This window comes from Talpa occidentalis, unplaced genomic scaffold (assembly GCF_014898055.3).
Source record: "Talpa occidentalis isolate TD23 unplaced genomic scaffold, MPIMG_talOcc4v2.1 talOcc4.2, whole genome shotgun sequence".
In the NCBI taxonomy this organism is placed as follows: domain Eukaryota; kingdom Metazoa; phylum Chordata; class Mammalia; order Eulipotyphla; family Talpidae; genus Talpa; species Talpa occidentalis.
The window spans coordinates 5,950,666-5,964,840 of record NW_023602073.1 but is presented as its reverse complement, the minus strand read 5'-3'; the positions used below and the strand labels follow the sequence as shown (position 1 = coordinate 5,964,840).

Below are 14,175 nucleotides of genomic sequence, written 5' to 3'. Positions count from 1 at the left end.
ACATGGCACAGCAGACCTCTCCCTCCTCACCTGCTGCTCCTTTCAGCAGCGTATTTCAGCAGATCTGCCTGTTCTGCTCTCCACTCTGTCTCTGGTGAATCCCCTTACGCCCTACACCTCTGGCCTACATTCCAGTTCTTCTATACACACACACACTAAAAGTAAAAGTAAAAGTAAAAAAAAAAAAAAAAAAAAACACAACTCATACAAATAGCAAGAATTCAGAGTCTATAACCTTAGATAATGTTACCTACAAGTGGAAGCAGGCCATGGCTGGGGACACATTTTAAACACATTCAGAGCACATTTCACAGTGTAGCAAGGTTAGAAAGAGGAATGATAGCACACCTCTGTTTTATAGAGTGCAATTGTTGTATTATGTCATCTGAGCATGATATCATTTGGTTCTCACATAACCGTAGAGAGTGGGATCAATGAGGTAAGCAAGCACATCTTTCTCATGTATACAGCTGAGAGAGGCTTAATAAGTCACCCCATATTTAGCCACTAGTTAGCAGCATGCTGAAAGGATAATTCCAAACTAAAGTGGGATATTCCATGGGCTTTATCCAGCTCTAAATCTCAGACCTCTCCTGTCTAACCTGCTGCTCCCCTCAGCACTGTATTTCATAGATCTGCCTGTTCTGCTCCCCGCTCTGTCTCTGATAAATCCTCTCACCCCCCACACTTCTGGCCTACACTCCAGTTCTTGTATGCATAAATAAATAAAACTAAATCTTTAAAAAAAAATAAAATTTTTGAAATGCACAATTACCTAGTTTTTTAAAGTAGGAGTATAATCAGAATGGTAGCGAGTGGAACAGGTTGGAGCTATCTATAACACAGATGACAGCCACGGAAGAGTAGCACATAGTGGTGTTTCTCCAACTGCACATTGGGGAACACAGATAGGGTGTGGAAAACAGCATTGGCAATGCCTTCTCAGGTGATTCCATATGCAGTCAAAGTGGAGAACTACTCTGCAATGATATCTTGGAAGAAGGAAGGTTGAGGACCACTGGATTAAAATAGATATGTGTAGACATGTCTAAGGGGAATAATCCCAATCGTGGAGGCATCACTAATTAGCAACATTGACTAATGGCAAAGACATGGGTGCCTTTTCAATAATAATATTCTACTATGTGATTATGGATATGACAAAAGAGGCAAAGGAAGTCCAGCAGTAGCAAAGGTAAATCCTTTCAACGCAGAATTGACCTAATATTTAGAGAAAGTCATCAAAGGATTACAAAAGTCATCAAAGGATGCTACTTTTTAAATCTGATTTATAAAAAGTTTTTTCTATTTTAAAAGAATTTTAGATTCTTTTAAATTTTAGATTGAATCCACCTGGGCCTCCGTGGCTACAGAAAAGTTTTGAAGATAGAGTTTGCACATACTTCTTAGTTTCTGCCTTATATCAGTATGGCACATTTTGACAATTAATGAACCAATATTAACACATTATTGTGTTAATGGTAACTAAAATCCATACTTTACTCAGATTTCTTAAGTTTTTACCAAAAGTCCCTTTTCTGTTCCAGGGTCCCCCACAGGACACCACATCACATTCAGTCATCATCTCTCCTTAGAATTCTCTTGGCTATAATTTCCCAGACATTTCTTGGTTTTGAAGATCCCAACAATTTTGACATTTCGATCAGTTTTGTAAACTGTCCCTCAGTTGTGATACATCTGACACTTTTTTTTTTTTTTTGGTCATTTAAATTTTGTGGGTTTTTTTTTTAATTTTTAAAAATATTTTATTTTATATAATTCTTACATCATTTTTCATTTTTGCACAATGTATGCATTTTCATTATGGTTATATTCCCCATACAATTGCACCACCCCTTATTTTGACCCTAATCCTTCCTCTCCACCCCCCCGCCCCATAGTGTGTCTCTGGTTTATAGTTGCTTGTTGATTTTGATTTTTACTTTGTATTGATTAGTCTTTTTCCTGGTCTCTTATTTAGGTTTTCTAGATTCCTGCTATGAATGAGACCATCCGGTATTTTTCTTTTTCTTTCTGGCTTATTTCGCTGAGCATGATCCCTTCCAGCGCCATCCATGTTGCTGCAAACTGCATGTGTTTATCTTTTTTGAATGCTGAGTAATATTCCATGGTGTATATGGACCACATATTCTTGATCCAGTCATCTATTTTTGGGCATTTGGGTTGTTTCCAAAGCTTAGCTATTGTAAATAGTGCTGCTAACATCTGACACTTTCTCAGAACTAGGCTGGGCTTACATGTTTTGGGGAGGCTAAGATCACAGAGGCGAAGGACCATTTTCCTCACATCAGATCATGGCATGAGCAATGAACATGACGTAATCCCATTGATGATGGTCATCTGGTGGGGTGGTGTTTGTCAGGGAGGATTACTCATTTCCCCCCATTCCATACAGTCCAGATTAGAAGGAAAGCCCTATGTATAACTCACACTTAAAGAGTGAGGATTATACCCCTCTACTTGAGGACTGAGTATCCACATCAATTAAAGGATGGTATTTCTTTTATGAGTCTGCATCTGCCAATCAAATGCATGGAACCTGTTCCCAGTCCCGCTGGGCCTCAGTGGCTAAGGCTTGATTAACTCTGACTCAAAACTCATTACTTCAGGTCATACTTTCTTTGCAATGGTCCTTCTGGACCCCCCACATTCTTTCCCCTGGTGGAAAATCCAGGGTTCCTGCCCCAGATTTCTAAGAAAATTCTAATAAATTTGGTTATAGAGGAACCCTGTTATGATTTGAACTATGCACCACCCCTAAAACAATTCAACCCCCACCCCCCTACCTCAGAATGTGACCTTCCTTGGAAATGGGGAAATTGAAGATATATAATTAAAGTGATGTTATATTGGACTCTTATTCCAAAATTTAATGTTCTTATAAAAGTGTCAATTTGGACATATTCCATACACACATATGGAGAATGCCACGTGAACATGAAGGTGGAGCTCAGGCATTTGTGTCTGTAAGCCAAATATTGCCAAATAACCATCTGAAGTCATGGGGAGGCACCAAATGGATCCTGCCTGGAGCCTTCAGAGGGCGCATAAGCCTGCTGACACCTGGATTTCTGACTCTGGCCTCCAGAACTCTGAGGCAATCAATTTCCTTTGTTCTAAACCACCCAGTTTGTGGTACTTTATTATTACAGCAGCCCTAGAAAAGCAGTCCACACTCCAAAGACCTTCCTCTCATTACAAAAGGAAATAGAAACCCCTTTTAAATGCCTGGGAAGCTCATTTCAGCACCCAGATGAATGCAGGGACACTCCTCTGTTCCTGAGTTCAGTTCCTGTTGCCTGAGCAGCAGCACTATGCTCCCAGCTCAGCAGCCCAGGGGCAGCGGTACCTTAGAGATCCAGTCATTAGATGCAGGAGAAATGACGCAGAGACACGGCAACATGTTCACTGACTAGAGCTCTATGCGTTTCAGATTATGTGTCTGCGTCTGTACGTGTGGTTAATATATTGCTCACTCATGAGCTACCAAGTTGAAAGATGTCTTAGATCAAGTTCCCTGGAATGTAAAACTACAGACTGAGATTTGTGTGCAGAAGGTGCTGTCAAGAATAAGACCTGTAGGAAAGTGGGGTGGAGAGGGTTGGGGGATGGAGTGCAGGATTGGGCAGAAGAAGTCAAAGTGCCCTATAGCTGCACAAAGGTCTCAGCCCTTCTTATGGGGGGCTCTGGAACTGGGGTGACCTTCTGGAGATGTCTGACTTGAAGCAAGGGTCTGGCCTCTGTTTTTCAGCACAGAACAGCCATCAAAAGAGAGAGTTTCATAGAAAATTCCCTATTCCTATATTCTACTCCATGGAAACTCACTAAATAACTGTGGACCAGGCAGCTCGCTTCAGGCAAAGGCCACCCCCTGAGGAGGACTCACCTGTGAACTCTCAGCAGCCAACAAACATTCTCAGTAGCTGGAAGAATGAATGTCTCAGACCTGAGGGTAATTCTGGATAATATTCTACAGAGTTCACTTCAATCAACATTCATTTCTGAATGAAAAATAAAAATATCTTAACAGTTAATGGAATGAACAGACAACACATAACTAAATTGGCTCCCTGAGTTATATTCTTGGCAGGCCATAAACACAAAGATAGACAGTGTTTGAGTTGGAAAAAATGAGAATGGAGAATGTAAGCTAACCCTAAGGAGAATGCTACAAGATCAAATAGAAAAAGAAGTGGTATAGGGTCATTTCCTCCTAGATTTTACAGAAGGAAGGATTGACCTGTTCTATTTCTTTTTTTCTTTTTTTTTTTTTTTATAGAGGCATGTTTTTATTTATTTGTTTGTTTGTTTTTGTTTATACAAGCACTGGGCACAGTCAGAAGCGCGGGAGGGTGAGAGAATTCACCAGAGCCAGAGCGGGGAGCAGAGCAGGCAGAGGGACCGAAGCACACTGCTGAGGGGAGCAGCGGGCGGCAGGAGAGGTCTGCGCGCCATGTGGGACCCTCCTCCGGTGACCGGGGAGCAGCCGGGTATCGAACCGGCGCCGCAGAGGCTGCGGGCAGCTTCGCAACCCAGCGCTCAACCGCTGAGCCACCGGGGAGGCCCGTGTTCTATTTCTTGATAAGGAATTGACCCTGGGCACATTTGTGCAACAGACAAAACTGGGCCATGTCCTTTCTCCAGGCACCTGTCCAGTCACCTGATCCTTTGTGAACTATGCAGGTCTGCTCACTGAGCTCAGAATTTTCCCAAAGGCAATGCCCCAGAGCCTGAGCCACACTCTTGCCTCAACTTCTCCTGGGTAGAATGAAGCCCAGGCCTAAAAAATGACCCACATAGAGCACTTGATGTCTTCTCTGACCTACAGTCATCAAGAGAAAGAGTTCCATGGAGACGCAATGCTCCTATATTAAAGCCAATCTCACTTTCCTGTCTATGTTGGTTTCCTAGGGTTGTCTTAACCACCACAGCCTGTGGCTTCACACAACAGAAACCCATTCCCTCACAGTTCTACCATCTAGAAGTACAAAACCAAAGTGCCAGCAGAACCATCGACTCTCTAAAGGCTGTAGGAGAGAACCTGTTCCATGTCTTTCTTTGGCTTCTGGTGTTCTGAGCAATGCTTGGCATTCCTTGGTTTACAGATGCATCCATCTGTCTCAGCCTCTGTCATGACATGGGGTTCTCTCTGTGTGTCTCTTTAATCACAAGGACATCTGTCGCATTAGTTTTGGACCCACCTTAGTCCAGCATGACCCCCCCTAGTCCAGTATGACTTCATCCTAACTTAGTTACATCTGAGTCCCAATCAAGGTCACATTCCCAATTATCAGGAGGTAGACTTCAACATATGTTTTGAACAGATACACAGTTCAGCCCAAACACTGTCTAAGTTATGATACCTATTTAATTACCTAATATAGGATAAGAGAAGAAACCTTGGTAGTATCCTCAGAGCCTCCTCACAAAAGGTTTCCATGTTTATATTTGGAGAAAAATCAAATCTTGCTGCTGAAGTTCTGAAGTTCATTGCATAAGTAGGTAATCAGGATAATTTCAGTTCAGATAAGAGAGGTAAGAGGAATCAAAGTGAGACAAAAGAAAAGATATTTTGAAGCCTCTGGGACCTTAGTGTTGTCTCTCAAATTAAGGCACCAACTTCAACTATTTTTGAGAAATCCATTAATTTCTTCCTTTGGTGGAACAGATTTAACTGTTAGTAAGACCAAGTTGTTTTTTTTTTTTAAGATTTATTTATTTATGCATACAAGATCTGGGGTACAGGCCAGAGGTGTGGGGGGTGAGAGGATTCATCAGAGAAAGAGTAAGGAGCAGAAAAGGCAGATTGACTGAAATACACTGCTGAGGGGAGAGCAGCGGGCAAGAAAGGAGAGGTCTGCTCTGCCATGTGGGTAGCTCCCTGGCCGGCCAGGGAATTGAACTCATGCTTCAGAGACTACAGATCACTTCATAGAGCTGTGCTTAACCTCTTGGGCCACCAGGGAGGCCCAAGACCAAGATTTTATCTTGATCCAGAACTACTACTTCCAAACTACAAACCTACCCTCAAGTTAAGCCAGTACAAAACCCATCCTAGTCTCTGCACAAACCAAGCCAAGTATCTACTGAAGATACTGGGTCACAGAGGCCTCCACGTTGATAAAGGACCCCATCTTATTCTAGGCAATGTGACTTTAAGACTACACATTTTCATTAAATATTTAAATAGAAATGATGATGAACTACTGTATACTCCAGCCAGCCATGTGTTAATATAAATTACTGTGAAGCTGACAGAAGAGGTTGATGAGAGGGTTCTGCAAGCTGCAGGAAAGGAAAAGGAGCTCACATTTGTATTTTGTTGCTGAAATGAGTGAGGAAAAAAAAAAAGTTTTTTTAAGTCTTCTGATTTCACACGTACTTTCAGTCCTGCTTAACTGTTTCCTGTAAAGATCTTCAAAGGAGTAAAAGCAAAGAAGGACTCAATCCTGAAGTCTGGCAATGACTGATAATTCCAAGAACCAAGACATCAACCCTATCAGATTCCATACATGATGCAATGTCTTGCAACAATGATAAGGTTCATGATTATCTTGAAAACAAAAAATCTCCAAAGACAGTGGAGGGATGTATGTCAGCTGAGCAAGCTGTAAACTGTTCCTGCTCAGAAAACTCCTACAAACTGACTAGACTCAGAGTCTAATTCCATCTCCCATAAAATGGGAAAGATCAGACCTTACCCAGGTGCAGTGCAAGGTAATAACCAGACCATGAATCCTGGTTCTAATACTGCCAAGATCTTGGGCAAAGAAATTACTTAGTATCTCAGAACCTCAATTCACTCATCTACAAAATGAAATTGTAATAATATCTATTCTTATAGGATTGCTGTAAGAATTAAATAGGCAACAAACTGCTAAATGTCTGGTTTACACCAGGTTTGAGATAGCAATTTCCGTCTCCTATCATGTAAAAGATAAAAAACCTTTGAATTAGAGGTGTGCATCCATTGGGTCTTTAATCCAGTTTATAGACATGCCTACCTACTAGATGTTCTACTTCCTACAGCACAATGAATGCGGGCATTGTGCACTTGAAGTTGTTGAGGTGTATTGGTTAACACCAATAGTCAAACTGAGTCATTAGTGGGTGCTGGAATTCTTTTGTTCTTCACACTAAGAATAAAAATGGAGCCCTTACCACTGACAGCCACAGAAATGCTCCTATTATGCTTATTCCTTCACTAGATTAGGCCAGTGTGCAGGGCACTGGCTGTTCATCTCACTCAGGCATATGCCAAAGATGTACAATTTGGTGCAGATGCCTGAGCCCTAATGATTTTAGCTGATGCTGAGGTGATAACTGTGGGGCCAAAGGGAAGAACAACGATTTTGAACAGAGCTGGGAAGTCCTAAAGTAACAAAAGATGGCATGACTCTTGCAAAGTCCTTTCACTTAAAAGAGAAACATTAAAATATTGGTGCCAAATTGAGTGTTCGAGATATTGCCAATAACACATGATGAGGCTAGGGATGGAACTACTACTGCCAATGTTCTGGCCTGCTCTATTGGCAAGGAAGGATTCAAGGAGATTAACAAAGGTGCTAATCCAGTGAAAATAAAGAGACGTGTGATGTTAGCTGTTGATGCTGCAATTGCTGAATTTAAGAAGCAGCCAAAACCTGTGAAAACTCCTAAGAAAGTGCTCAGGTGGCTATGATTTCTGCAAATGGAGACAAAGAAATTGGCAGCATCCTTTATGATGCAAGGAAAAGGGTTGGAAGAAAGGGCACCATCACAGTAAGGATAGAAAGGATAGAAAAACACTGAATGATGAATTAGAAAGTATTGTAGATATAAACTTTGAGGTTATAGTTCTCCATGCTTTATGAATGCATCAAAAGGTCAGAAACGTGAAGTCCAAGATGACAGTTGAATGAAAATTTTTAGCATCCAATCCATTGTAATTGCCTCTGAAATTGCCAATGCTCAACATAAGCCTTTGATCATAATTGCTGAAGATACTGATGGAAAAGCTCTGAGTACACTCATTTTGAGTAGGTTAAAATTTGGTCGTCAAGTTGTAGCAGTCAAACCTCCAGGTTCTGATGTTTGAAGCTAATGAAAAGAGAGTTACAGATGCCCTCAACACTACACAAGGTGCTGATGAAGAAGGATTGTACTGGAACAAGGTTTGGTGCGTTCCAGCCTTGGGCTCACTAACGCCAGCTAGTGAAGATCAGAATATCGGTATAGAAATTGTTAAAAGAATGCTAAAAATTCCTGTAATGACTATTGCTAAGAATTTAGGTGTTGACAGATCATTAATGGTTGAGAAAATTTTTCAGAGTTCCATGAAAGTTGGTTATGATGCGAAAGTTGGGGATTTTGTGAATATGATCGAAAAAGGAATCATTGGCCCAACCAAGGTTGTAAGAAATGCCTTATTGAATGCCACTGCAGTAGCCTCCCTGTTAACTACATCAGAGGTGGCAGTTACAGAAATTCTGAAAGAAGAGAAGGACACTGGAATGGGTGGAATGGGAGATGGTATGGGAGGTTAACATGTCCTGCTACCTGGAATAGTGATTTACCATAATTGATGAAGTGTAGGATGATGCTCAAAGCAGTGGTCCTCATCTGTAACTTCAGTGAAAGCTGTTGAAGGAAAGCACTGAAGAAAAGGCTGGCTGATATTAAAGAAAATCACCATAATCATCAGTTACTGATTTTAGTCAACAACATCCTCTGGTTTGCTGCTGATATTGTCCATGCCTACAGATAATTCATTTTTTATTTTTGAATAAAAAAACATTTGTGCATTCCTGGTGACTGAGTGCCAGAGGCATGTACAAATATCTTGCTTTCAACTTAAATCATAGAGGTATTTTTACCACTAGTCTGTTAAAATCAGCATTTTAGTGCTTGCCATCAGCAGATGAGAAATTAAGAAGCAGCTTTTCTGTTGTCAGAATAATTGTGTACAAAGTAGACAGATATCAAATCACATGACAACCTTTGTGTAATCAAAATTTGTTTACAGTTAAAAAAAAATACATATCCCTGGTCCTCCCTTGGTGGCGCAGCGGTTGAGCACTGAACTGCGAAGCTGCCCAAAGTCTCTGCAGTGTCGGTTCCATCCCCGGCCACCCACGTGGGTCCCATATGGCGTGACAGACCTCTCCTGCCGCCCGCTGCTCCCCTCAGCAGTGTATTTCATCAGGCTGCCTGTTCTGTTCCCCGCTCTGGCTCTGGTGAATTCTCTCACACTCCCACGCTTCTGACTGTACCCAGTGCTTTTGTAATAAATAAATAAATATTAAAAAAAAACACACACACACATCCCAACTATAGAACCCTCAACTCAACTCTGTTCTAGGAATTGATGAAGTGCAATATGACAGAGTAGGAACAGTATGATTCAACGTAGGTGTTAGTTAAATAAATGAAGAAAGAGGGACTATGGTGTTGGTGCACAGGTGAATGGGTGGTGGGAATTTTACAGGTACTAAGTACACCTGAGAGAAGAAAGCAAACATTGTACAAAAATGAACGATGATGTTAAATATATATATAAATAAATAAATTATAGAAAATTTAAAAAATTTAAAAAAACAAAATGCAAAAAAAAAATAAATGAAGAAAGAGGAGCTCATGTGTTTTGGTCTTGTTTTTCCTTTAGTGTCTCAGTTCAAAATTTCTTTTGAGGGCCATCTGGTGACTCAAAGAAGGGGTGGGAACACAGAAACTTCCCAAGAGAAGAAGACACAGCCTGAATTTTCATGAGGCCATGTCCACTGAAATAGTAACTGGAACAGGGCACTTTTAGAGGATATCTGGGTTCATGCCAGAAGAAAGCAGAAGAGGAGGTTGCATTGATCATGAGGTGAACACCAACCATTTGGGGTTCCTTCTTTAGTCATCAAGGTCCCACTTCTCATCTGACTGAAAAGACCCATCCTCAGCTAAGTTTGAAGATTCTTTAATTGTCATCATGAAGGAAGCCGGGACCCCCACAGCAGAGCAGAATTCCTGCAAGAAAAGAACCTCATCACTTCCTGTTCCTTTTGGGTCTCTGGAGTAAAACCTTTTGTTTCCACACTTTTTCCTTCTGTTGCCAACCTCTTTGCACACCCACATGGAGAGAGCTGTAACTTTTCTCCCACGGAGAGTCAAGGCGAACCTTAACCCCATTCTTGCCCTTAAAATGTTTACTTGGAGCTGTGGCTCTCAAACTTAGGCTCACTTGTGGGAATTTAAAAATAACCCTGAGGCCCAGACCAGCCTGCATGGGGAGGGACAGGGGTGTAGGTATTTTTTAAAGCTCTCAGATTATTCCAATGTGCAGCCAAGGTTGAGCTCCCCTGATGGTGCAGTAAAATGTAGTGCAAGGAGCAGTTGGCTTGTCTGACCTTAAAACCCAGGAGACATTTTGCTTCTCCGGAACTCTTAAATGATATGGGGTCAGGACTTCTGGGGTGGACATCACTGTGGCTGTATCAGGCTGCTCCGGCTGTCATAACAAAATACCATGGACTGCGTATTTCCTCCCAGTGCTGGAGGTTAGTAAGTCCAAGGTCAATGTGCCATCATGGATCACAGCCTGTTTCTGGGGAGAGCTCTCTCACTGTAGACAGCCCCCTTCTTGCTATATCCTCAAATGGCCTTTCTCTGTGTTTGAGATGGGGGAGGGAGGGAGACAGATGGCTGAGAGGGGTCTCTTCTAAGGACACTAATCTTATTGGATCAGGATCCCACCCTTATGACTCATTTAACCATTATTTCTTCCTTAGAGGCCTCAGTTCCAAATAAACCACACCGGGGGTTAAGTCTTTACCATATGAATTTCAGGGGGAGAAGGGCACAAGAATTCAGTTCCTAACAGTGGCCATGGCCCTCACAGGCACTCCAACAATTACAGCTTATTCAGGAGTCCCGTGACCTTGCTACTCACAGTGCGGTTCATGGCTCGGCAGTGCTGGTGTCCCTGGAAGCTCATTAGAAACACAGGGTGTTGGGTCTCAACCCAATCGGACCCACTGAACCAGAATCTGCATTTAAACAAGCTCTGCCTGTGACGGGTAGGTAGTTACTTTGCAAGGAGTGCTTTCCTCAATTCCAACAGCTCTTCTCGTTCTCCGAAATTTTAGCAGCTTAATTTGCAAAGTAGCTAGCAAGTCCCTCCACACCTGGCTCATTGTATCTCACAAGAAAGTCTAAGCTTTAGCATCCTGAGGAATGAGCCTCCTGGCCTTTGAGTTAGAGAATTCAGGATAAAATGTCCAGAGTGAACCACATTCCCACCAACTCAGCCCTCTTCGTTGAACATGCTCCCATCCTACCTCTTTCTCTAAGCTTCCAAAGACTCTTTCTAAGAAAAACAATCAAGGTTAATTTTGAGTTAGCAGCCCTTAGCGTTTTTGAGAAATCTTACCTAACACCTCGGTGTAACACGTTCCATCAACTGAACAAGACAAGAGACTGAACCTCAGGGGTTCTCAGAGAGCCCAAGAGAACTTAAAAAGAGCAGAGCTGAGCTGAGGGCAGACCTGGCGCAATCACAGCCGTGCAAACTCCAGCTACTAAACTGTGGTGAGTGAGGACCCTGATCTGGGAGGTGGGTGAGGCTTTTTAAGTCCTTCCTCCGTCTGTTACAAATGCCTTCTGGAATAAGGGGCACACATGTAACATCTTTTTTCTTTAATAATATATTTATTTATATTTATTTTACATCATTGTTCTTTTTTTTTAAAGATTTATTTTTACATAAGAGTTGGGGTACAGGCCAGAGGCACGGGAGGGTGAGACGATTCACCAGAGGCAGAGCAGGGAGCAGAACAGGTGGACGACAGAAATACACTGCTGAGGGGAGCAGCAGGCATGACAGGAGAGGTCTGCCATGCCATGTGGGATTCTCACTGGCTGGCCAGGATCGAACCCGCGCTGCAGAGGCTGCGGACCGCCCTACAGCACGGCGCTCAACTCGCTGCGTCACTGGGGAGGCCCTCATTGTTCATTTTTGTACAATGTTTGCTTTCTCCTCTCAAGCGTAGTCCCTGTAAAATTCCCACCACCAATTCACCTGTGCACCATCACCATAAACATCTTAAGGAATTTATTCTTTGGCTAGTAATGGGGGCTTCCAGAGGACTGGGCAGTGTTATCATGTGGGGAAACCTCCAGAAAAGACCCTCACCCACATCCCAACACTTGGCATCTGGTGTGGATGTCTGAAATGTCTTTTCTCATCTTTTCTTGAAATTTAAAAGTCTAGAGAAAGATGAACACCTCAGGTTTAAAAAAAAAAATCTTCTAAATAGGGGACAGGTAAGGAGTATTGAGCACTGTCTTTCTCCAGCGCTGCATTTGCCTGCACCTTACAGGGTTACAATTCCAGCCTACATTTGCTTCAAACTATACAGATTTTTAAAGAGCTTTTAGCCAATTCTGCTTTCATTGCCCACTCCCACACCCACTGACTGTTCCAAATCAGTCCCACTGATGGGCATTAGTGATGGTGAAGTCAGACTACTGGGTAGGGCCTGCCAGCCAGGGCAAATTATATTCTCTGGACTCACACACTCACACATACTCATGCACACACACACACACACACACACATACACATACACATAGAAACATACAGGTCTCCCAGCTATTCAAAAGAAGAATGTTCCTATTTGGTGTCATTTGATAAGGTTATTTTGGGGGTCTGGGAAAAGCTGTTACCATTAATTTATGTGGAAAAAATTTCAAGCATCCCATACCAAAAAAATAACCTACTAAATCATACCAAATTGGAATGCCTAATTTTGGACAGCAGGGGAAACCTGTATGTAGTTTGGTTCAGAGTATAATAAATTACAAACAGAGCAGTCTCAAAGGAAAAAGAAGTCTCAGCATGGTAGTAGGCAGCCGGAAAGAGAGGTTTGGGGATCAGGAAGGACCGTCTGTTCAGTTCCTCTGTAGTATGATGTCCCATTGTTGTAGAAGGAGAAATTTCATAAACTTATAATGTGAGAGCCTTGGGCCAACGAGACCACACTGTCTTATATTTTATCATATCAAGAGGAAAAGGGAACATTAAATTTCATTCAGAGAGACAATGAGCCTGGTTATGGCTTCAGAGGGAAAAGATCCAGAAAAGTTCATATTCCTGGGGGTGCCGTTTTCTGGTTGTTTCCTGTATCATTAGCCCATTCAGGAAAATTGAATATGTAGAAAATATCTTTAGAAGAAAGGAAAAGAGACTAACAGGAGGGGTTGGAGGTGGGGAGCGTGTGCTGGGCACTGAATGGGAAGGAGACATATTTGTTTGTTTGAATTTTGTGTTGTATGCAGATATGATCTAGTCGAAAACCAAGTAATTTTCCAAAAGGACTTAGAGGTGGAAAAAACGGAACAAAATCAAAGGAGAATGACTGGAATAATAAAGAGTCTGATCCCTTCAGGAGGGTGCTTAAGAAGGAGTGGTTGATGGATCGGTTACTGGAGGTGGGGGGTAGGGTAGTGTCCTGGTCTATGTGTTTTTAGAGAACAGGACTAGGACTAGAGAGAAGAAATTGTAAGTCGGAGAATGGTGCTTATGTTCACTTTCCTAAAGTCCGCTTCAATCTGTGATGCAGTGATGGTGGAGTTTCAATTTGGTACACATGTGAGTTCATGTTTTTGACATGAACATTATCTTCCTAATTCCCACCTGCCAATTCTAGTCACCGGTCAGGTTTGGCAATCATATCAAGGTGGATGGGGGAAGCAAGGAAGTGGCTGGAAGAGTCTAACAGGTGAGCTCGCTGCATTCACTCCACACTCAGGGGGTGAGAAGGAGCAATGTATGTTGGTGTGTATAGACTCAGGTGTAAAAGTCAAAGTCAAGGACTGTCCAGGGTGTAAGATTTTCCCAAACTTGCTGGCTGAGAAATCAGCGTGCCAGAATGTCACCTGTGCAGGCAGAAGACATGGCACTCTTAGGTCAGTAACCCAAGCACCTTATTACAATGATGGAACAGATTCTCCTTGACCCCAAGTCCCATGGGCAATGCAGAGGCAGCTCCAGGTGGGTGAATGAATGCTGTGCACACAGTAGGTCAGTGTCACCGTTGAGGAGACTCCAGCTGACACCTCTAACTTTGTAAACGCATCCTAGAAACTTGGCCAGGCTTTGCCCTCGAGGCAGAGAGCATCTTTTTCTTT

General features: G+C 42.4%; 1 pseudogene; it reads left to right on the top strand.

Annotated features, from left to right (window-relative positions):
- The first annotated feature begins 434 nt into the window (after positions 1-434).
- On the top strand, positions 435-13,334 carry LOC119253441 (60 kDa heat shock protein, mitochondrial-like; annotated as a pseudogene).
- Positions 13,335-14,175: the final 841 nt, after the last annotated feature.